The sequence below is a fragment of the Protopterus annectens genome, chromosome 2.part0, assembly GCF_019279795.1.
Source record: "Protopterus annectens isolate FY-2018-M chromosome 2.part0, PAN1.0, whole genome shotgun sequence".
NCBI lineage: Eukaryota > Metazoa > Chordata > Ceratodontiformes > Protopteridae > Protopterus > Protopterus annectens.
Genome location: NC_056728.1, coordinates 860,729,636 through 860,754,700, shown reverse-complemented (window position 1 = coordinate 860,754,700; position 25,065 = coordinate 860,729,636). Strand labels below are relative to the sequence as shown.

The 25,065-nt window shown below is 39.9% G+C and overlaps 1 long non-coding RNA gene across 1 annotated transcript in view; it reads left to right on the top strand.

Moving 5' to 3' along the window:
* The first annotated feature begins 200 nt into the window (after positions 1 to 200).
* The window catches only part of LOC122793743, a 137,756-nt gene continuing 112,891 nt past the window's right edge, over positions 201 to 25,065 (top strand). Inside the window, exon 1 of the long non-coding RNA XR_006363524.1 lies at positions 201 to 302. This is a non-coding gene — a long non-coding RNA (uncharacterized LOC122793743). The remainder of the gene's footprint in view (positions 303 to 25,065) is intronic.

Here is a 25,065-nt window from a genome sequence, read left to right as displayed (position 1 = left end):
GGACAAAATAATGGGGTGCCACGATTCCCAAGTGGCACCCCTTCATTTCCGATTTTTTTCCAAGCTTTTTAAAATTTTTTCTTTTCGTGCTTTTTGAGTTGACGACATCACATGCACGATGACGTCAGCCTGTTGGAATTGAGCTCTAGGGCTCACATGCGCACATTTCCGCTGGCTGTTTGAATGCATCTGATCTAACAACTAGTTTCTTCTAGACTCTGGAGTTATCTGTGCACTGAGTTATTTCTGCTTGAGTTTAGCTGCAGAGCTTAATTGTTTCTCGTTACTGCAGAGCTTTTAAGGTACATTTCTTGTTATTAGCTGTAGAGTTGGCCTGGTACTGCTTTTATTTCTGCTTATCCTGCTTGTGAAATGTGAACGTTAGCTGCAGAGTTTTTAAGGTGAACGTTTATCTCTTTATTAGCTGCAAAGCTGGTACTGCTTTTCCTGCTTATGAACGTTAGCGTTTAAAGGTGAACATTTCTTATTAGCTGATTTCCTGAACGTTAGCTGCAGACCTATTACTGCCTTTCCTGCTTATGAACATTAGCTTTTAAACTTATTAGCTGCTGTAGAGCTTTTAGGTTATGTTTAGATTCTGGGTAGAGAGAGTGTGTGGAGCTGGTACTGCTTTTCCTGCTTATGAACATTAGCTTTTAAAGATGAACGCTAGTGTTTTGATTTCGGGTAGAGAGAGTGTGTGGACTCGGGAGTTATGTTAGTTGCAAAGCTTTTTTTGTGCTTCAGTACGTGTGTGTGTGTGTGTGTGTGTGTGTGTGTGTGTGTGTGTGTGTGTGTGCATGTGTGAATGCCCCAAGTTAATACACCTCAGGCTCAAACCCTGTACCTTGGGTACAGGGTAAAAAAAGCCTAAAGTCCCTAGCTACCACCACCTGTGAATGTATGCCTCATATTTTTGTTATGTTCCTCATTGCATCTGTGGTTTTCAGGGTTTTATGGCAAATCACTAAAGGACTGAATTTACTAAATAATGACAGGCATTTGAATTTCAGACTTCATGTTCTTCAGAAAACAAATGGTAACACAAAACCTTTTATTCTAGCAATTTTCTAAGTTTATAAGATCAGTATTTGAAATGTGTCCCTATTTTGCGGCTGTAGTCCCCCATTATTGGCTTTGTCCAGGATTTTTGTGCTAAGATGTTGAGAGCTATGGTGAGAAGTGAGAACTGAATTCTGTATTCCCCCATTATTGGTGTTCTCCAGGTTTTTTGTGCTAAGAGGTTGAGAGCTATGGTGAGAAGTGAGAACTGAATTCACTAAATGATAGCCATTTAAGTTTCAGTCTTCCTCTCTTTCAGGAAACTGCTGATTTTGCATAGTGGTATGTTGCTCTGACTGTAGTGCACAGGGTCCTGGGTTCAAGACTTGGCAGTGAAATGCATGGTGGTAACATAACATTTTATTCTAGCAACTTTCCAAAATTATGCAAGCAATGTTTAAATTGTGTCCCTGGTTTTTGGCCTTTTGTCCCCCACCCCCAAAAAAAAAAAACTGAAATTGAAAATAAGTGTGAGAAGCTGGTCAAGATGCCTATGGCTTACACTACTGTCATTGTATTTATATATATATATATATATATATATATATATATATATACATATATATTTATATACATATAGTGTGTGTGTGTGTGTAAGTAGACTTTTACGATGGAAATGTTCTGAATTGGGCAGTTCTGTCAGTATTAGTTCATGCATTTTGTTTCATTGTGTACTGGAAAAATGTTCCAACAATAAATTAAAAATGCGGTCTAACTTAAGTCTAAGACGTGCTGTATTATACAAGGAATTTAATTTAATAAAGTCAGGAAGGTGTATCAAAGAATGCATTTATATTTCTTGTTTTGTGTGCAAGGGCCCTATGAGTTGAAAACAGCCCAAAGGTAATCTTTATCTACCACTGGCCAGATGCATTTTCTTTGGATGTGGTGTGGGTTTCAGTGCTGTTTCAATGAATGTGAGTTTCAAGGGCAGAGAAGTTTTAATGCCAAGTCTACTTTCATTGTGAGACAGTATTGCTTTGTTTAGCAGATATCGATTAGTCTTTGTGCATTGTGCTATAAAATGTAAAATAAAATCCAAATCATTGTAGAAGTAAAGCAGTATACATGCACACATTAATGTTTATGGTAAATGGGACGAAATAGCCAGGTAATGGGACATTGGAATGGTTGCAGGGGGACTCTGATGCCACATTTTGGTTGTCTGTTCTTCAGTTTGCATTTGAAAGTTGGTATCCCACAATTCTATTGGAGTGGGCAGGGTTACGTAGTTATTTATGCATATTTTACGTTAATCAGCGTACAGATTTGTACCTATTTTTCATGGGACTTGTCCATATTTTTGATGTTTCTAGGTTGAGAAGTATAGACTCATTGTGTACTTTTGGTGTAAACTATAATGCTGCATTCTTTTCCAGTTTTGTTACATAGTTTATCTTGCTAGAAAATGATAAGAAATGACTGAAAAATGAAGCAACCATAAACTTTTTACAAAAACAGGGCTGGCTGAATGTTTTGAGTGATTACATTATACACACAGTGTAATTGGGTCACACTCAAGGATGTGTTTAGACATAGTGAGATCCTAAGCAATAGGAAGCAGTAGAGGCAAATGCTAAAATAAGGCTGTGTAACAGCAGAACTTTGTAAGAATGCATGGGTGGGGTGAAGGTTGCTCTATCAGAGCTTCAAAATATGTGTTTAATTATTCAGTGTCTGTTAACAGGATATTGAGTTACTGTGACTTTGCTATATGAACTTATACTAAAACTGTAATAAATTAAAAAATTCTGAAATTTTGAGAGGCACGTTTAGACTTTGAGGCCCTAAACTGCAGCCGTGTTTAGTTTACACCTAAAGGCTGTCTAACAGGTTTGTACAATGCATGCTTAATTAGTTCCTCTGAATATGTGGTTGTACCTGTTGCACAATAGGGCATGATGAAATATGTAGAAATATAATACATATTTCTTTGTTAACAGTATTGATTGTGTCCCTTAATATAGTTTAGTTCATGTAGAAGATCCCAGCCTTACACAATATATCTGAGTTACTAGTCTTTGTCATACCTCAACCTCTTAGTGAAGAAATCTGGACAAAGCCTAAAATTATTGGAAGAAGAGCCCACAAATAGGGACACATTTTAAATATTGCTCTTATAAACATAGTTGGTAGAATAACAGGGTTTGTGTTAGTTGCATTTTCTGAAGGATATGAATTGTGAAACTCAAATATCTGTCATTTTTTAGGGACTTTAGTCTCAGTGATTTGCCATAAAATCACACATTTTATGAGGAAACGGACCAAAAATATGAGGCAATAATCTAGACATTCTTTAAAAATATGAACAGTTGAGAGGTATGGTCTCAGTAGCATTTGTGATAGGTGATAGTACAAACTTTTCTAGAATAGTTGCAGAGCTAACCTGGAGTCTGGTGCGGCTGTGTTTGCTTGGTAGTTTAGTGAACTCTATACAGCAGTAAATATGATAGTAATCTCTAAAATATCATCTAATGGTAGTAACTTCTTTTTTAGTTATTAACCAAGTAAGCCCACTGGACACAGGAGTCTGTTTTTCTGAGCAACCCTGCAGCACTAAATGACCTGTCTAGAATTACAGAGTCAGCAGATGAATAAAACCCTGAGCTACATAACACTTGTTCACATTTTGTAGCCTTAATGCTTTGTGCTATCTGCCACAAGATCTATACACTGTAGTCAACATCTGTTTAGTCAGTAAAGATGGTGCAGTAGTGCAGCAGTTGCATTGTCACCTCACAAGAAGAGGTTCTCTGGTTCGATTCTCAGCTGGGGTGCCTTCTGTGTGCAGTCTGCATGTCTTCCCTGCGTCTATGTGGGTTTCCTCTGGGTACCCCTCCCATGTTACAAAGACAAACATTTGGAGCTTTTCTCCCCAGGCCTCCACTAAAAATTGGTTTTGTTCCAAGTTGGACTTTGGTTCATAGGTAGGTACCGAGCTATCTGCCCGAAGGCATATATTAGCCCAGCCACGTTGTGCGGTATTCACCACCCCTTTGGTTAGTTCCCTAGGCCCTTGATCTAGCAGCTAGTACCCTTGGCCCCTATCTAGTAGAGCCTTTGGTATAATCCCTGGTGTGAACTTTCTGTTACCCATCCACTCGTCAAGGTTCCTCTTGAAGAGTGATAGTGAGGGGCTCTGTCTTATGTAGATCGGGACCTTTTTCCATAGCAAGGGAAGTCTTTGCGAAGGGAATCTATCCCTCCAGCATGTTCTATTCATTGTTGTGCTGAGGTTTATATCCCTAGAGCATGTAGCTCAAGTAGATTTTGTTTTGCTAAGATGGAGCATGTTCAACAGATCTGGATTGGACATGGCTCTGTATGTTAGACAGAGATCGCCTTTGAGAAGGCGGTATGCAACAGAGAAAAGCCTTAGTTTTTTCAATTGTGCTGCATAGGGCAACTGTTTGAGGCCAGTAATCCTCTTAGTGAGGTACCACTGTGGTCTCTCCAGCTGCTGGAGATGCCTAGCCAGGTACATTCCAATTGGTGCATTGTACTCAATAATGGGTCTGATGAGGGAAGAGTAGAGGGGCACCACTACATCCTTAGATCTTGATGCAAACCCTTTCGTGATCAGATGGGTCACATAGAAGGATTTTCTAACCACCTTGGCAACATGGTTATCAAAGGAAAGCTGACTATCTACTTGGGTCCCTAGATCCCTTATTACTTCTTCAGATTTCAGGGGATTACCTCCTATGTGGTAGATCGCGGGTACTCTGTTTTTTCCAAAGGGGATTACTACGCATTTTTTAGCATTTAGCTTGAGACCATGACTTTGACACCATGCATCAGTCTCATTAAGGCCCTTCTGGAGGATATCCATGTCGGCCGGAGACTCTATTATAGCACCCAGTTTGCAGTCATCCACAAACCTGGTCAGCCACAGCCCTTCACTGCTTGCCTGTACTTCTGAGAAGTATTTGCCAAACAGGAGGGGCCCCAGGACAGAGCCCTGAGGCACACCGCTCGTTACTGGTCTGGATTTGGACTTAGATCCCGCTACTCTTACTTTGTGGGATCTGTCTGAGAGCCAGTTTGCGATCCATCTTGAGAAGTAAGGGTTTATGCCCAGGTTGGTGAGTTTATCAATAATACCCGAATGGGGAATGGTGTCAAATGCTTTAGCAAGGTCAAGGTAAGCCGTGTGTACCTCCTTTCCCTTATTTATACCCTGAGTAACTGTCTCAAAGAAGTCCAGCACGTTCAGGAGGCATGATCTGCCCTTGATGAAGCCGAACTGTGTGGGGTCAAGTGTTTGGAGGTTCCCAATCTCTCCATTTATGAGTTCCATAATGATTCACTCCATTTCCTTACAGATCAGACTGGTCAGGCTTATTGGTCATAGTTCCCAGGGTCGGTTGTGGGCCCACCCTTGTGCAGCAGAACCACCATTGCTGTGCACCATTCTATGGGCACGTATCCTGTCAAGAGGCTGAGATTGAACAGGGTATTCAGATGCAGGGTTAATTCATTTTGGAGCTCGCGTATGACACAGCCCGGGACACCATCTGGTCCCATGGAGACAGTGTTTTTAGCTTTCGATAGAGCCTTATTAACCAATGTATCAGTAATAATTGGAGTAACACAATCCCCTGGAATAGTAATAGGCCCTGTAGGTGGTGGTGGGGGGGGATTTGCACTGAACCTATCAGCCAAGATGTTGGCAATGTCAGTGGGGTCAGTGTATTTTGTTCCATTTTGTACTAGCTCAGAACAGACCTGAGCATTGCCATTTAGGTTTTTGATGTGACCATAGAAGGCCTTATGGTTATCCTTGGCATCCTTGGCAACTTTCTTTTCGAAATTGGCTTTAGTTGACTTGATGAGGGCCCTCAATTTCTTACTAATGCTGATCAGGGATGATTTTTCTACTTGAGATTTGGCCTTTTTTTGTATAAGTCTCCTCCTTTTTTTGTATAGTTTGCTTATGGCAGAGGTCCACCAGACTGGTTTCTTCTTGCTTGAGGAAGGAGTCTTGGTTTTATTTGGGATAGCATGGTCCATGCAATCCTGAAGATGTATATAAAGTGCCTTGGTGTAGGATTCTGCATCCTGGATATCATTATCCTTCTGCAAGGGAATAGTGAAGCTTTCCACTTCTGTCGCAATTAGTTTGAAGTTTGCTTTGGAAAGTTTTTCTTACAATGGTTTCTTTGATTGGGGGAGGTGGAGGGGTGAGGACTTCCAGGGTTATCAGTTTGTGGTTTGATCTGACCAGAGAGGGAGTGATAACGGGTGTGGTACAATGGGCGCCCATATTTGTGATGATTAAATCCAATATGTTGTCCCCTCTAGTGGGAGAACATTCCAGTTGTTCAAGGGCATTTGAATTTATAAATTCTATGAACCGCTGGGCATAGGAGTTAGAACTTTGGTAGTTCGCCCAGTCTATACCAGGGTAGTTGAAATCACCCAAAATTATGATGTTGGGTAGGACCTTTATATTTTCCAATGCCTTAAGGAATGCTGAGTGAGCATCTTGGGACATGGTGGGCGATCTATAACAGGCTACGACTTGAAATGTGGTTTTGCCTGCTGATAGTTGCGCATGGATGATCTCTGGGACATCATGCTGCTCCACTAACCTGGAGATGTGGATATCCTTGATGAATATGGATACACCTCCGCCCTTTGTACTGCGATCTGGTAACTGAGGCCGGAAGGAATGATATGAATTGTAACCTGGTAGTGCTGGGGTGCTCTGGATCCTTGAACCAGGTTTCCGTCACTGCACAAACATTGATTTTCTCCATACTGAGGAATGCCTTGAGTGCATGCATTTTGAGGTTGAGACTTCTGGCGTTGAGTAGCATTACCCTTAGTTTTTGGTTACCTGTGCTGGTTATGGTGGTTGGTTTGTCCTTTGAGCCTTGCCTAAAAAGGCACTATGTGGACGACAAGAGCCTTGGCCAGTATTCGAAAGCCTAGGGGTGACAGGTGCAAACCATCTCTGGCGAAACAGCGAGGCTTGTCTATCATGTCATCCCAGGCAGACAGACACTGGATCCCCTTAGAATTACACCAGAAACTTTCCCAGTAAACAAATGTTAAATAAAATAAATAAATTTGGTCGACTAAACAAATGATCAACGGTTGTACAAGACTGCACAATTCTCAGGGTTGAGGAATATATCCATGCATGAACTAAAGCACTGCTGGTGACTCCCTGCTGGGTGAGGAAAGTAAACATGTATCTTTATTGTCTGTAAGAGATAGACAAATTATCTAGGCTACACATTTCACACGTTTTTTCATTGGTTAATTTGTTTCTTGAGTGATACTTAAATACACAGTGGATTTTTGGGGCTTTCTCTTTTTCTGAAAAAAAATGTCAAGTATGCATGAACTAAAGCACTGCTGTTGATTCCCTGCTGGGTGAGGAAGGTAAACCTTAATCTTTTTGTCTGTGAGTGATAGAACTGCTTTCTGTATTACCTGTTCCATTTTGTTTTCTGTTTTAAGAAATCTGCTTGGCCTGGAGTTTTTGCTGTGTGTGAGAGATAGACACTTAAATTATCTAGGCTGTACATTTCTCGTGTTTTTTCATTGGTTAAATTTTTCTTGAGTCATACTTAAATATACAGTGAATTTCTGGGGCTTTGTCTTTTTCTAAAAAAAATTTCAAGTCTGCATAAACTAAAGCACTGATGGTGATTCCCTGCTAGTTTTTCACACCACCCTCCTTTTCTTTGATTTGGTTTTTAAACCTGGTGATTTTAAGCTGCCCACCACTACTGTTAATCAAGCTTAATAAGTTCCACCCTTTCTACACTACTGTTGATATCTTGAATTATGTATTGCCTTTCCTTGTGCTTATATTGAAAAAAAGTTCATTTTGCCTCTCATTGGCTGTTCTACTGATTTACTTGTTCTGCATTCATTATCTAGCTAGCTGTTGGATACAGTAGTGTATTTTTACACTGTAGCAAGCACTTGGTTTTACATCAGGACGTCAGTGGATTTTACATTAAGTTCACTGGGAGGTAGCCTGGTCTGTTTAGGCTGGGAAACGCTTGAGAATTCTGCATGCAGTTTTATTGGATGGAGGACTTATTAATCAGCTTATCTTGTTTTTCTTACCTTTATAAATTCTTTACAATTGAGTGTCTCTTGGCTCATTTATACAAAGTAAAGTACTTTTATTGAATAATCACACTTTTATAAGCTGTTTAAATTACATTGCTGTATTCATATCTTTAAGTTTGTTTGCGGTAGCATTTTGTATCTTTTAAGTTTGTTTGTGGTAGCATTTCACTCCAGACACATCTTTACTGTGCTTTTACTTTAGGAGGACTGGGATTATTTATCTAGTGCCATTAGATGTTTACCTGGTTTGTCTGAGCTGAGAAGCACACAAAAGGGATATAAGTATTTTTTGTACTTCTCTTATATACTTTGACTGTACTTTAGAGGTTTAAAAAACTGTACTGTCTGCTGCTGCTTTAAGTAGTTAATTGCACTGTATTACATTGTATCTGTTAGTTGTAAGGCTATTGTAGGTAGTTTGTGTGGTCTTGTTGCACTTGGGCTCTAAACCAGCTATTCTATATTAAGAAGGTGTTTTTCTGCACCCTTGTGGCAGAAGTGTGCTGATCTAACTTGAATTGGTGATTGCTGGTGGAAGGCTTATTGTGTGTGTGTGCTTTCCTAATTAGTAGTTAGCTTAAAACTTGTTTCTCTTTGCTTGTATTTAAGCCTTGTGTCACTTAGGAGTGCCCTGTATAGACGCAAAAGCCTAGAAGCTCAGTTTTTCCCTAAACATCTGTCAGTGAAACCCCTCCAAGTGCTCTAGGAGCAACTCAGCTGTGCACTGAGCAGTGTTGCCTTATTGATCATCATTAGCCTATGCCAAGTACAGGTCCTTCTTGTAGTCTTGGCACTACCAGCACAGTCCTCTTAAATTAACACATTCCCGTCCCTAATAAAACATACACTAAGAGCCTGCTCATGGCTGGGCAGTTTACCATCATTTCTCTGGTCAGCCTGATAGACATGGGCATTCTGAGGCAATGTAGCAGTTGTCTGATGTATACTTACAACTACTTACTTCTGAAACAAACAGTTTATATGAGAGATGTAAAGATACACTATGAAATTGGAGGCAAGACTCGAACATAAGGACAAATCAAATGCCAAACAGATTGCCAGCACAGACAAACTTCCCACACTGAATAAGGACATGACACACAAACCAACATATGTGAGGATACTCACTAGCAGCTTACCAAAAGATCAGAGGCCTCCCAAATGGAAACCACTTACACAAATGGCAATGCAAAAAAACAACCACAACACATAATAACACACACACCAGTGTCTCAACAAGTCAGCCCATAAGTTATGACACCACAAAACCTAATGTACTGGTCATAGGTGACTCTATTGTGAGACACATGGATGTTCCCCTCACCAGAATGGATAAGGAGTGATTTACAATTAGCTGCCTGTCAGATACCAGGATCTGTCAAGTCACTCAACCACAAGTACTGGTATGACTCTGTCATAGGCCATGTGGGGGTGAATGACTTAAGATGAGTGTCACTGACTATAATAAGAGAGACATGACTGAGCTCTCAGATTATGTGTCTCAGACAGGTATAAGCCTAGCCTTAAGCAGCATTCTACCTTCTCCAAGGATGATGCCACGATACAAGTAAAAAATGATTGACTTTAACAATTGTCTTAGCTTCTGGTGTTAGTCCAAGGTGATGTAATATGTGTTAGCTTGGGAAGACATGGCTGACAGGCCACACTGCTTTGCTAGAGATGGTTTGTATCTCTCTCCTGTAGGCTTTCAGATACTGGCAAAGGCATTAGCCACCGCTATTGTGCCTTTTTTAGCTGATTGACTTTAACAATTGTCTTAGCTTCTGGTGTTAGTTCAAGGTGATGTAATATGTGTTAGCCTGGGAAGACGTGGATGACAAGCCACACTGCTTTGCCAGAGATGGTTTGTATCTCTCTCCTGTAGGCTTTCAGATACTGGCAAAGGCATTAGCCACCGCTATTGTGCCTTTTTTAGGCAGTGTCAAAATAACCAACCACCCAACATAACAAAATTTTCTCAAGACTCCTCAATTAAAAAAAAATGCTGACATCTGTGCAATCACTGACACATGGTTCAAAGGAGAGGAAAGCACCCAGCCCTGCAGGGATACAATGCCCTCCATACATTCAGTCTACAAACTTGAGTGAAAAAAAAAAAAAAGAAACAAAGGAGGAGGTGTATTCATCTTCATTATGGTTAAGTATACCTCGACATTAGTCAAACAGTATGACTCTTTTGAGCTACTCCATGTCCAATTAACTATACGCAAAGTCCCCGACCACATCATAGCTAGCTATAGGTCCCCCACCATGAAACAGTAAAATCATACCGTGTACCTGGACTTACTGGAGTCACCTGCCATACAACCCAATACCTTTACTCATGGGTGATTTTAATTATCATACTATTGAGCGGAAAATCAACACAACCACAAACATGGTGACTCAGAGTTTCTTGGACTTTGTCAGTACAAATGCTCTGGAACAGCTAGTTAGCACACCCACAAGAGGATCAAATGTCCTGGACATAGTACTCACTAACATGGGAAAGCACTGCAACCCCCCCCCCATGTGATGTTCGCCTTGGTAAGATCGGACAATAAATCAGTCTTGTTTGATGTAATTATAAGACCAGATACGTCATCAAGCTCAAAAACTCTTAAGAATTTTTCAAAGTCAAACTACCTCCAAATTACCTGGTATAAGAAGTTTCAAAGCCCCCTCGAATGCAGAAAACATAGACTCCAATGCAGAGGTGTACACCAATGCCCTGTATAACCACTTAAGCAGTTGTATAGAATCAGCTGTACATGACCAGATTAAAACCAGGTCTTGCCAAAACAACAAGGCACTCTGGTGGACCCCTATTATAAACAGGCTATACAGCAAGAGAAAGAAACTAATGTCCAAGACTGAGAGAGAACTGGCTCAGCAGAGGAAGAAATTCCTATCAGCTTAAACAAACAAATCAGAGATCTTGTCAAATCCTCCAAAGCTAATTATGAAGCAAAAATAACTTCCCTAGCTCAGGATAATCACAAGGCATTCTTTAACTACATCCAAAATCTGAAAAGGAATACCCAGCTATGGGCTGAAGTGGTTGTGGATGGCACCACCCATATAACTGGAAGTAATAGCTAACCTGCTAGCTGACAGATTTGAAGCAAACTTCACCCCCCCCATCCCCTCCAGTCATCCCTCAAAGTAGACCTGCCAGTGTTCCTCAGTCTATTGTCTCAAGTGGACAGGTCCTCTCTGCACTTTCCAAGGTGAAAAATACGGCACCAATGGGACCAGACAACATCTCAGGTTGCCTTTTAAACAACTTAAAACATAATCTAGCAGACCCACTTGGATCCCTGTTTAACAACAACCTGAGAACTGGTTATGTTCTAGTGGAATGGAGCACAGCAATCCCTCTGCACAAACAGGGACCATCAACCAACCCTGGGAATTATAGGCCCATAAGCTTGACTAGCCTCATCTGCAAGGCCATGGAAATAATCATTATGGAGCCTGTTAACAAGGACATAGGTAATCTCCAAACTCTGGATCCATCTCAGTTCAGATTCGTTAAAGGTGCCTGTTAACCATGGTTGACCTCTTCAAGAAAGTCATGTAGGCCATGGATGATGGAAAGACAGTGTATACCACCTATCTTAACCAAAATACATTTGACACAATCCCTCACTCAGGTATTATAGAGAAACTTAACCAGTACATTACCAGATGGGTAGCCAAATCACTCACCAACAGGAGACGTACTGTCAAAGTGGGTAACTTCACCTGTAGCAAAAGACCAGTCACCTGTGGAGTACCACAGGGTTTTGTGCTGGGCCCCTTACTGTCCAGAATTTCTTTCTAGGAAGTTCAGGCAAACTTGGACAGTCTGTGATTGACCAAGTTTGCTGATGATTGTAAATTTGGAACAATCAGTGAGTCCCCCAATGATGTTAATGTACAGTGCAGTGTAAGTGCAGACAGGGTCAACAAAGACAATAACTGGTATTAAAGCCATGGATTAAAGCTAATTGCATAAAAATGCATTTTTATTCCCTTTGGGAAAGCTAACTTCCCTGCTAATTACATTATAGACAGCAACCTCGTAAGTGTAGATGCAGTGGTACACAATTTGGGTACTCAGGTTGATAGCAATCTCAACTTTGACTACCACATATCCACAGTAGTAAGGAAATCCTTCTGTGTGGCACATCTTATAAGTAAAGGCATCACATCTATATATAAGGATGTTACAATTCCGTTATGCTCAGCCTTCATCAGACCAATAATTGTGTACAATACTCCATTTTGCAAGTACCTCATCAGACAACAGCAACAATTAGAGAGACCACAGAGATTTCCCACCAAGAAATTGCAGGGTACACAAAACAAGGCTTACAAGGAAAGACCAAATGCCCTTTCACTTTATTCTGTTTCCTACAGGTTGCTAAGGGGGTGACCTGTGGCTGGCTTACAGGGCAGTCTCTGAAATGGCCCTGATGGAAATGTTACACATCCGTAAAAAACTGCACGAGGATCACTCGCTCCACGGATCTTAACCTAGCCTCATACATGAACAGGTTATGCTGGAGAGACAGATAGATATTCCAGAGACTGCCACTTCTCTGAAACAAGCTTCCAATTCATGTGAAATAGAGCCCCTCCCTGTCCCTCTTCAAATGCAACCTAGATCAATGGATGGGTGACAGTAAATTCACTCTTGGGGTGGTGCCCATATCCCTCTTGGACAAAGGAAGTCTGTATTATTTACCATAGACACTTATTTCTGCGAACATCACTCACCTAACCACCGACAATTGGGGCGACTTGGAATAAATATAGCTAGGCTTGTAAGGGCTCTAGTGCTGTTAGCCTGGTAACCTTCTATGAATCTATGAGCATAGTATACTTGAAAAATGTAAAGGTCAGTTGTGTTATATGACTGATAATGAAAAACATAATTTTCTTAACATTTTTAATACTTAATGTCTATTATTCAGGGGAATATTACATTTAAAGGGGGTTTCTCTAAATCCTATAAAATTATAATTAACAATTAAAATAACCTTAACAATAGATTTTGAATTGTATTGAACCAATAGAGGCAGAAGATCTATCTGATGAAAAAATCAGAAGTTTGATATTAAAATCTACAGGTTTATCATCCCTAAGTTTATACTGGCAAATTTTTGTATGGAAATATATTTATAGAAATTTTATTACACCATTGCAAATATCGAAATTTAGTAAGTCAGAAATTTCTAAATGCTGGAGATGTGGTAAAATAACCAAAGTAGATAGGATGCATATATTTCTGGATTGTGGAAAAGTTGATAAATATTGGAAGGATATAAATAATTTCTTTAATGCAATATGCACAGATAACTGTGACCTTACAACAGCAGAACTTTAACTTGGGGAATAATCATTTCACTTTCAGTTTGGGAACTTACAACAGCAACAATTTTGGTAACTCCCCCAATACTTTCTGTTATAAGTGCTAATGAATATTGTATGTTCTGGGGTCTCCTAGCAGTTGCTAGAAAAATAATTACCAGAAATTGGAAATCTGATTAATTTACATTATTTAATGGTTTCATAGAATTAGCCACTGGTCTATATAATAATGAAAAAGAAGTTAAGATATGAAATGCTATCATAAAACCTTGTTGGGACAGATTAGAGATGTTAATAGCTAAATATAATGAAAAACAATTTTGAAGTTAGTTTTTTGATTATTTGAAAAATGTTTATCATTATGAAAAAAACATTTGAATCTTCCTTTCTTCTCTATATGTATATATTGTAAATATTTTTAAATTAATAATGATTAATTTTAATAAATAATCATCTATTATTTTATTAATTATTATTAATAATTATTTGAAAAAAGTATACTAGCCATTGTAGATGCATAGTTATTTTACAAAAAGTGGAAAAGTACAACATTCTAGTATAAGATCATTTTAGTATCAAAATTCATTGTAAGGAATACAGACGTCTCTCTCACCAGGCTGAGTAAGGAGAAACTCATGGCCAATTGCCTATCTGGGGCCAGGATGCATGAAATAAAAATATACACAGTAATTTCACTGATTCACAAGCAGCAGTATGACTTGGTCATAGTCCATGTGAGTATAAATAACTTGAGATGTACCTCCTTGGACTATATGAGGAGAGATATGATGGAGCTCTCAGACTGTCCTAGGTTAGTATGAGCCTAGCGTTGAGCAGCATTATACCTTCTCCAAAGATGAAGCAGTGAAATGAACAAAAATAATTGAGTTTAATAATTAGCCTAATTCTTGGTGTCACTATTTGTCAGCCTGGGAAGACGTGCTCGACTGACCATGATGCTTTGCCAAGGATGGTCTGTACCTGTCTTCTCTGGGCTTTCAAATATCGGCAAAAACCTTGTTCATCCCCTGTACTGTCTTTTTTAGACATAGCCAACCTGATAAACCTCCCAACATAGTAAAGCCAAATAAAGAAAATATGAAGGTGTACTGCTCATTGCCAGGAGTGTGAACAAGAAAACCCACTCCCTGCAAGTTCTTTTAACAATAGAGAATATAAATACCTGTGCAGTTACTGTGACATTGTTTACAGTCATGGACAACACTCTGGCAGTGAAAGGATGTAATGCCTTCCATACATTTAGATAAGCTATAGCACAGAAAGGGGTAAAAGGTGGAGGTGTATCAGTTTTCTTTAAGAGCTGACATACCTCAAGACTGGTCAAGCAGTATGAAAACCCTGAGCTACTCCATGTCAAAATTACCATAGACAAAGTCACATACCATATCCTTGCAAACAACAGATCCCCTTTATGACCCAGGAGACCCATAGCTCCTATTTAAATATACTGGAAACACTCCCCATTAAACTCAATACTGAACTCAAGACTTCAATTGTTCCACTATAAAATGGAAATTATACAAAACCACAAACATGCAGGCTCAGAGGTTCCTGGATTTTGTAAATGCAAACAACCTGGAACTAATAATCCATATTCCCTCTAGAGAGACTAACATCCTTGTCTGGATCTTTAACAACATGGGAGAAAGTTGCATACCCCATAATGCAATGTCCTTGCTCCTCACATACCCCATAATGCAATGTCCTTGCTCCTCAGATTAGACCAAGCCTCAACAAACCCTTGTACTTTTAGGAATTATTCAAACTTCCTCTTATTAAGTGATACCCTCACAAAATTTCAACCCCCCCCCCCCAAATACTGATTACATCACTGCCTATGCAGAATTGTTCATGAAATCCCTGTGCAATCATGTTAATAGCTGCACTGAAGCAGCTGTCCATACCTGGAAAAAGCACACAATAAACAAAAAACAAACCAACGTGGTGGAGTCCCAGCATTAATAGGCTATATAACAAAAGAAAGAATATCATGGCAAAAATTAAGAAGTGCAATACCTAGCAAAGTAAAAACTCCCTCATCAAGCTAAGTTCAGGACTAAGATAGCCTTCAAGGCCAAGAACAATTGCAAAGCCTTCTTCAGCTATGTCCATAACCTCAAAGGCAACACATACACAACAGTGTCAATCATAATTGGAGCAACCTGCACTGAGCAAGAAGATACTCAAAACCTACTGGCTGACAAATTCAGTTCCACTTTTATCAACTTACTCCTCCAACATCCATCAGGAAATACCCTCAACTCCCCCAACTATCACTGTGGAACATGTCCTCAAGGCACCCTCCAAGGCCAAGAATGCTGCATCGGTGGGCCACAATAATATCCCAGTATGCCTTCTAAGCCTTTGCCCCACTGCTCCATCTTAGTAATGCATGCTAACCCTAACCTAAAAGTGCAGTTCCCTTACTAAATCCCCTTTCTATATCATTATCACTACACAAGGCAGCTCAGATACTCACCATGCATACACACACAGGCACAAACACCTCACACTCCCACACTCACCAAATATACCCCCTTACCTAACCCTTACCCTAACAATAAAACACTCTCACTGACACACACACTCAGTCTGTCCCCTTACCTATCTCTTAGCCTAACCCCAAAACACACATATTCACCCACAAACTCCATGCACCACCACTTACCTTTGTCAACCAAATGGGACTCTCCTGACATAGCATTTGCACAAACGTTCCTTTGCTCGCTTCTTAGAGCCATTCACTTATGTCGCACAAATGTCTGCCAACCAAGTCAGCTGTAACCATATGTATTTATTTATTTTATTTATTTAACATTTGTTGACCGGGAAAGTCCGACTAGGTTCCACAGAGCCTGTTTTCAGCGGAGGCCCGGGGAGAAATTCTCCAGATGCATGTCTTTGGAATGTGGGAGGAAACCGGAGTACCTGGAGGAAACCCACGTGAACACAGGGAGAACATGCAAACTCCACACAGAAGGCACCCCAGCCGAGAATCGAACCGAAGAACCTCTTGCTGTGAGGCGACAACGTTAACTGCTGCACCACTGTGCCGCCCTGTAGATGTATGTTATTGTTTTCAACTACTTGTTGATATAATTACCCAAAGTACCTTACCTAATAGTTTTTTTTCAAGCTTTATTCAACAAGTATAAAATTCCATAATGCATTAACATGCCAATAGATTCTAGGAAGAACAAATGCCAAAGTTACTTATATACAGGAATGATCATACACAGTGCATAGCATGCAATTCACAGTGCAGAAACATTCAGACAGGCGAGCTAAGACCATAACAGGTATTTATCCAGGAGTTGGTAGTAAGACTAGCTTTTACTAAATGTCTGATCACCTCATTTGTTGTTGCTACTCTTTCTCTTCTCCCTTCCTAGGTTTTTGCCTTATTTGTTTGTTTACATTGAATTTTGTATATTGTATTTAAGACAATCTAAAAGTCATTCCACATTTGTTTCCATCCATCGAGTACTTTTTTGTATGTCAGGGTTATTGCACATTTTGTGTCTTCATCTAAAAGGCATATTTTTCTTACAAGCCTTTTATAATGTTATGTATATAAACACTGAAAAGGAATAGGTCAAGTACCACAATGTCTGTGGTATATACTGAGTATCATTCTGTCATTTTTGTGTATTCTGTTTGCTTTAACCCTTCTGTGTGTCCTATTGTCTTACCAGCATTTTAATAACGGGTATAAATTAATTCAAATAAAACCGTCATTGACCCTGTGCATGGAAGAATCATTCTTGATTTATTCTGTTGCACATTATCAAACAGTGGTAGCTTTAGCAAAATACGTAGCTCTTCTCGGCCATTCTTATCCATATATTGTGTTAATGCTTTTATTAATGAAGGTACCTATAAATATATGCATGGCATTATTTCATGAATCAGATCAGGACTGAAATATGTCTGCTGATAGAAGTTTGCAGAACAAGTTTATTTGTTGTACTTTGTATTACTTTTTTGCATTTTTCTATTTTGTATACTGTGATTTGTTTTCTTTACACTGTATTTTACTTGTATTCTGCTTTTAACTGCATATTAAAACTTGAAAAGAGACCACAGCTCTGTCTCTTGTGAGTCAGACAGAAACACCACTGTCTTTCTAGCTGCCTGCCTCTTATGTTAATTTGACCATATATCTCATTTCCTCTCTGCTTTTACTGGCTTGTGTGAGTAAGCACAATATTATCATTTTGTGAAATCACTCCCCTTCAACTATTTCAATTTATTGGCATCCTACTGCATTCCATAGTACCAGAATACAAAAGTGACCACCCCCTTTCAATCTATCTTGCTGTTTTAAACATAATGACTCTCCACTAAAACTTAACTTTTTAGACGTGTAAAACATAAGTTACCTACTTTCACATCTAACTCGTTTACTGCACACTGCAGTGTTTAGGATAAAACATTTTTTTCATCTTACCTTTAAGCATCTATTGCAAGGCCACCAGTTATTGGAGAGCCCACATTCTGCCTCTCAGTGGTCATCTTGGGATTAGTGGTTCTGTTTTCTCCTGGTGAGCGAAGGAGCACAGGGACATTATTTCCTGGAGACTGCTGATCACCAGAAAGCCTAATAACTGCTTTATAGGTGACAGCTTGGAACCTGTGCTTATATTCTGATCCTGGCGAGAGTAGGAGCAGAGTGCATTGATTTCTGACTCTTTCTGGTTGGAGAGTGAGTGTCTGTGCTTAATGTACCTGATTGGTCTGGTTGCTATTCAAGGCATCTACCAGGAAAAAGGCTACAAGCCTGCAGACCCCTGCATCATCTGGGACAAGACTGTGGATCACCAAACAGGCCATGGCCTGCTTCTCTTCTTGAGATTCATGCTAACATTTTGCTTCTGGTGAGAGAAGAAGGAAAGGAGAATTGTATCCCAACAGAGTGAAGCTGTGCTGAGACCAGCATTAGCAGTAGTCGTTCATGCGACTTCCCTCTTTTTATCATTCCTGACAATTTAATTCTTTATTTTTCAGTAAGTACTGTTTGATTTCTTTCTAACTTCAGAATATCTGCCTAAATACTTCATCCTTACATTTTCAGGGTCTACATATTAGTTTCCCCTAAAGTGCTTGGCAGTGCATTGTACAGACTCAGACACCTTGAGTGACATTTTTCCTGTAAAAGGAATATATAAGGAAACAGCTCCAGTACTTAGTAACAATGACCATCCCTCCTGGCATGTCTGAAGGTCAGTTCCCTGTGCTTTCTCCTATTAACATGGTGAACTTGGGCATTCTGAGGCAGTGTACCAACTGCCTCATCTACACAGACAACCCTCTTCTCTTACCTCCCAACACTCAGACTTGTCAGAGATGCACTTATATAGCCAAACTGGAAGCCATGCACTCTCAAGCCAAGAATGGAATAGCTGGTTAAGAGGAGAAGGTCAACACCTACACCACACCACATGCAACACGTAGCCCTCCAGAACACCCACCATCATAGCTCTCAAATAAAAACACAAACCACACACCCACCTTCACGGAGGCTCCCAATAGAAATCTACCCAAACAGCAGAGACCTCCAAGGCAGAAATGCACTCGACCACCACAACACAGCACAAATAACAAGACACATACCTCTCCTACACAGTGTGCCCCTCAACCTAAGCCCCTAAGGCAAAGCAGCTTGCCCAATACACTAGTTATAGGGGACTCAATAGTGAGGCACACTGATGTCCCACTCACTAGGCTGAATAAGAAGAAGGTAACAGTCACCTGTCTATCAGGTGCCAAAATCCGACACATAACACACGCTCTCAGGTCACTCCACAACAAGTACAAGTATGAATCTGTCACTGTCCATGTGGGTGTGAATGACCTGAGATGCACCTCCCTGGACTACATGAAAGAGACATGGAAGAGCTCTCTGATTATGCGGCCCATGCAGATATGACCCTAGCCCTGAGCAGCAACCTACAGTTGCCCAGAATGATACCACAGTACAAGCAGAAAATTATTGACTTCAACAATTGGCTAGGTTTCTGGTGTCATTCTAAGGGGATCCAGTATCTGTCTGCTTGGAATGACATGACTGACAGACCTCGATGCTTTGCCAGAGATGGCCTGCATCTGTCACCCCTGGGTTTCCGGATACTGGCTAAGGCTCTTGCCACCACTATAGTGCCTTTTTTAGGCGATGTTCCAAAGACCAAATTACCACCTTAACAGCTATAAACAAATGCAATCCGAGGGTCATGCTGCTCAATGCTAGAAGTCTAAATCTCAAGATGCACTTGCTCGAAGCACTCCTCAAAATGGAGAACATCGACATTTGTGCTGTAACGAAGACTTGGTTTAAAGCAGCAGAAAGCACACCTGCACTACCAGGCTATAACTCATTCCACACCTTTCAGCCCCAGAACATGGATTGAAGCTCCAAAGGTGGTGGTATCTCCATATTCATAAAGGATTTGCACAACTCCAGACTAGTAGCCCAGCATAACGCAGCTGAGATACTTCAGGTGTAACTAACATTGAGTAAGATGGTGATTCAGGTCGTAGCCTGCTATAGGTCCTCAACCATGTCCTGAGACTCAAACTCCATGTTCTTAAGCAGCCTGGAAACTAATAGCGTCCAACCCAACACTCTCATACTAGGTGGCTTCAACTACCCCTCCATCAACTGGGAAAACTACTCCTGCACCAATACACTGGCCCAACGCTTCCTGGAATTCATCAATTCCAATGCCCAGGACCAGTTCATTCTTACCCCCACTAGAGGAAGCAGCATTCTTGACTTCGTTATTACTAACATGGGCAGCTGTTGATCTACACCAATAGTCAATTCCTCCCTGGTTAGATCCGACCACAAACTAATCACCATAGAAATCCACATCTCATACACAGCCCCCCACAAAGGTAACCACCATGAAAAACTTCTTCAAAGCTGACTTTGGGCTCCTAAAAACAGAGGTGGATAAATTCACAGCACCCATGTCAATGGAAAATAGGTGCATGACTGCCAAATCATACACCAGTGCACTGTACGAACATGTACATAAATGTACGGAACTAACCATACCCAACAGAACCAAGATGCTCTCCTCCAAAAAAGGAAGCCAATCTGGTGGTCCCCTGACATTAATAAACTCTACAACAGAAGGAAGAAACTGTTGCTGAAAAAGGTGCCAAGACTGGAAAAACTCCCTCATTAGCCTCAACAAAAAGTTGAGATCCCTCATCAAAACCTCTAAAGCCAGCTATGAAGGCAGAATTGCAGCAGACACTGAAAACAACCACAAAACCTTCTATAGATATCAGGAATCTCCACGGCAATACCCAGGTTTGCTCTGAGTTACTGCACAATGGTATCTCCTATACTGAGCCAACAAATATTTCCAACATACTGGCCAACAGATTCAGTGCCAACTGAAAATCAACATATCACAAAAAAGCATTTTCTTTGCAAGGGCATGTTCCCTCTACCTCCCAGTATAGTGAGCTATGACCCCCAATTCCTTTACTGCTTGTATAGAGTTAGTGTGAGATTGTTTTTTTTTTTTAAACATCTTTATGAAATCATGTTTTAGACAGCAAAATAAGTGCACATAAATTAATGGAAGAGGAAAACAAACCATAGTAACATTTTTCATGAATTATGCAGACTATGTTTTATTTCATTCACTTTAACATTACATAGGTTCATAGGTTCATACTAGGCTATCTGCCCCTGGGCATTTATAAGCCTAGCCCGAGTGTGTTTGGCTTTCGCCACCCTTAGATTTGAGTTTGCTGTGCCCTTTTTTAAGGTTAGTTTACTGTGCCTCTGTCTAGTAGTGACACAGAAGTAATCCCCGGGGTAAACCTACGATCTCCCATCCACTCATCAAGATTCCTCTTGAAGATAGTCAGTGAGGTGCTCTGCCTAACATGGACCGGGATTCTATTCCGAAGCGAAGGGAGCCTTTGGGTTATGAATCTGTCCCTCCAGCAAGTTCTATTTATTTCTGTGCTGAGGTTCAAGTCCCTTGAGTGCGTGGTTCTAAAGGATTTAGACTTTCTGAGGTGGAGCATGTCCATTAATTCTGGGTTGGACATAGCTTTGTATGTCAGGCATAGATCGCCTCGAAGTAGGTGGTATGCAACTGAGTAAAGCTGGAGTTTCTTTAACCTGGCAGCATATGGCATCTGTTTGAGTCCCTTGATCCAACATAAATTGCTCAATACCTGCATTCCCTTAAACATCAGTCTTTCTCCTGAACATTGCATTTATTTAAATATAGCCCGTTCCTTCCCCTTTTCTAAAGATCCTACCTCCAATCCTTTTATTTCCAACAATATTCAGTACTTTAGTGACAGCTGGTTTAAGATTTTGATTTCTGTGTTCTAGTAATTACTTGTTTTACAGCCAGTAGCTTTAACCTTGGTAAGGCCTTACTATGGCTAGGCAGTTTCCATCCTATGCTCAAAGGAATCATTTCCTTAGTTATGATTTGCTCCCCCAGCATTTTTGAAAAATTACTCTTCACAGAATTTATAAAATCTGCCAGCTTGTTGCATTCCCAACATGTTCCCTAATAGCTCCATAGGGACTTACTAGCTTATTAATCTTTGAGAATCTTAAGAAGCCTAGTCTTAATTCCCATGGTTGTTGTTGGTCTTTGCGGCTTTTCCCGGTTAGGGGTCGCCACAGCGGAACTCTGGTCCGCTAATGATTGGCAGTCAGTTTTTATGGTGTCGAGTTGCCAGTCCGACACCCAACCTTCAGCGAAGGCACGCCCATTCACGCATGTCTTTCAGAGGCCACTCAACTGTGGGGAGCACATGCAAACTCTACACAGAAGGCACTCCAGCTGAAAATTGAACAGAAGAACCTCTTGCTGTGAGGCAACAACGTTACCGCTGTACCACCGCGGCTGTAGTCTGAATTCCCAAGGTAATGACCAGCTATTATATTTTTGCAATACGAATATCCAAAGACAGTCCGAGCATGTATTTGTTGGGGTTTCCCATTTCCGTAAGGGTCAGTGGGCTAAACCAGGGTGTGTGTTTGTGGTTATCAATACATTCATCCAAATTACATTTGAACAGAGTAAGAGAAATACTCTGCATTATGTGGAGTGTATTCTCTGTGATGTGTACCTCTCTCAAGCATGTTCAGTTAATTTTGCAAAAGAGATTGATGTTTCTTTAGCAGGTGTTTATGATACATTGAAAGAATAGGGTATGTTGAGGCTCTATACACAAGACAGAGGTTGTGTCTCGATAACCTGTATAATATCAACAAAAGAGACAAAGCTTTGAGTCTGTCTGCTTAGTTTTTATGATTTAGACCCCTGAATTTTTTTAAGTTGAAAAGCACTGTGGTCATTCCAAATGTGACAAGCGTTTGTACAGTACATACCAAAAAGAGTATTATATTCAGTGACTGGTCTGATAAGAGCAGAGTACAGTGGAATGATCACATCCCTAGACCTGGGCACCATACCTTTAAGATTTAAGCTGTGCGACGAGAAAGGACTTCCTTACAGTAGTGGATACGCAGTAATTAAAGGGCAGTTCATTGTTGACATAGGTTCCTAAATCTCTTATATACCTTATAAAACATAGATTACATCTGCCGTGTCTTATTTTATTTATTAAGCTTCCTGACATTGCATGATATCAGAGTGATATCTACCAGAGTCTAAGAAATGCGTTTGCTATAAAGAGTTTCACTGTTTGGAACTACTAAAGTATAATTCCTGGTGGAAATATGGTCCAACAGCGTTCACCTGGAATCGATTCTGTTACTGGAAGGACGTTTGGCTGAAAACTGGAAGCTTGATTTGATTAATTTGAGCAGAAAAACTGGAAAAAATCAGTACTGCAGCGTTCTTATACATTACCTGGGAAGAAAATAAAGATATTTAACTGTTTTACTTTTCTTGATGAAGAAAATAGTAAATTATTGTTTCCATTTGATAACGAAACAGTTATTGCCAGCCCAGAAAGAGTCTGACATTTATTAGGCATTTATCCTTTACAAGAGTAGAAGGTCCTACAAATACTATAGCTGCATATATTCTTTTTTTAAACACTTTTATTGAAGTATCACTTGTGATATAGGCAAATTTACATTCATTTAAAAGTAATCAAACTATAATTAACATAAACATTATGCTTCACATATATTGCTATATATGATATAACCTAAGCAACATTAAATAAATGATTCATTTCCTGCCTTTTTTTCTTAAACAAGCAACATCTTCATTAAGCCATCACTTACTACATAGGCAATCATGCTTTTATATAAATTAAAACAACCCACACCGGTACAATCCTAGTTGCAAGCATTTTACATCACAAACCATGCTAACACACTCCCAGTTGCAAACATTATACATTACTTATAATCTACCCAGTCTTTTTCAATCAAATATTGCATAGCTCATTTAAGTCATGCCACCCTTTAAACCTCATTTCTCCCTTGTATATATTGTTCCCACAATTCCCATTTTTTCCTATGTAGTTTGCTCCTACCCTTTTCTAAAGATCTTAATTCCAGTTGTTTTATCTCTGTTACTATATTCCCTAATTCTAGTACAGCTGGTTTAGATTTTGATTTCCATTTTCTAGTAATTTCTTTTTTGGCAGCCACCATTATTAGACACAACAATGCCTTAACATGTCTAAACAATTCCGATTATGTATCATAGCTCAGAAAAATCATCTCACTCGTCAGACCAATCTGCCCACCCATTATCTCCGATAGTGCATCCCACAGGGAATCCTTTGTCTGCCAATTCACCACACTCTCAGAAAATATGTTCCCAATTACCTCTTTCTTCCCCATCACACCTCCAACATTGGCTGTCTGCCTGAGGAAAAATTCTCTGGAGTCTACTTGGGGTATAGAAATATCAATATAAATATTTCCAGGCAAAAATCCTAAATCTTTTAGATTTTGTTGCATATTTGGGAGATGTACATTATCCTCCCATTGTTTCTTTGTAAACTGCTTATTCATTCTCTCTTCCTAATACTTTTTAGCCTCCTCTGATTGATTCTGATAGTAATCATGGAATATTTTATATGCTTTACTAATTATTCCTTTTTTAATGACAGTTTCTGTTCTAGATTCTACTAAGAATTCTATCAGTGCTGTTTTTTCATGTAGGACCCCTCTATTTTTTCTGTTTGCTTATAGTCTGATATCAATCCCTAATAGGGAAGGCAATCTCTAACCTGCAGTCCAAATAAATTATTGGTGTCTTCACATTCTATCATCTTTTCCTCTCTTGTTATTTGTTCCCAATACTTGGTTCCTTTTCCAGTTTTATCCAATAAATTCCAGCCCCCTCTTGCTTATTGTTTATATCCCTAATTGCAGTCATCCCTATTGGCAGACTCTCCTTTCTCCATTCCCATGTTGGCTTAGTTCCTAGAATACATTTTGCTACTTTATGGATACAATATTTTGTATGATTATTGTTATTCTCCTTAAAGACCTACATCCAAAATCCCAGTCTCTCCTTGTTTCTTGAGGTTCTCCCCATTTCCCCATTTCAT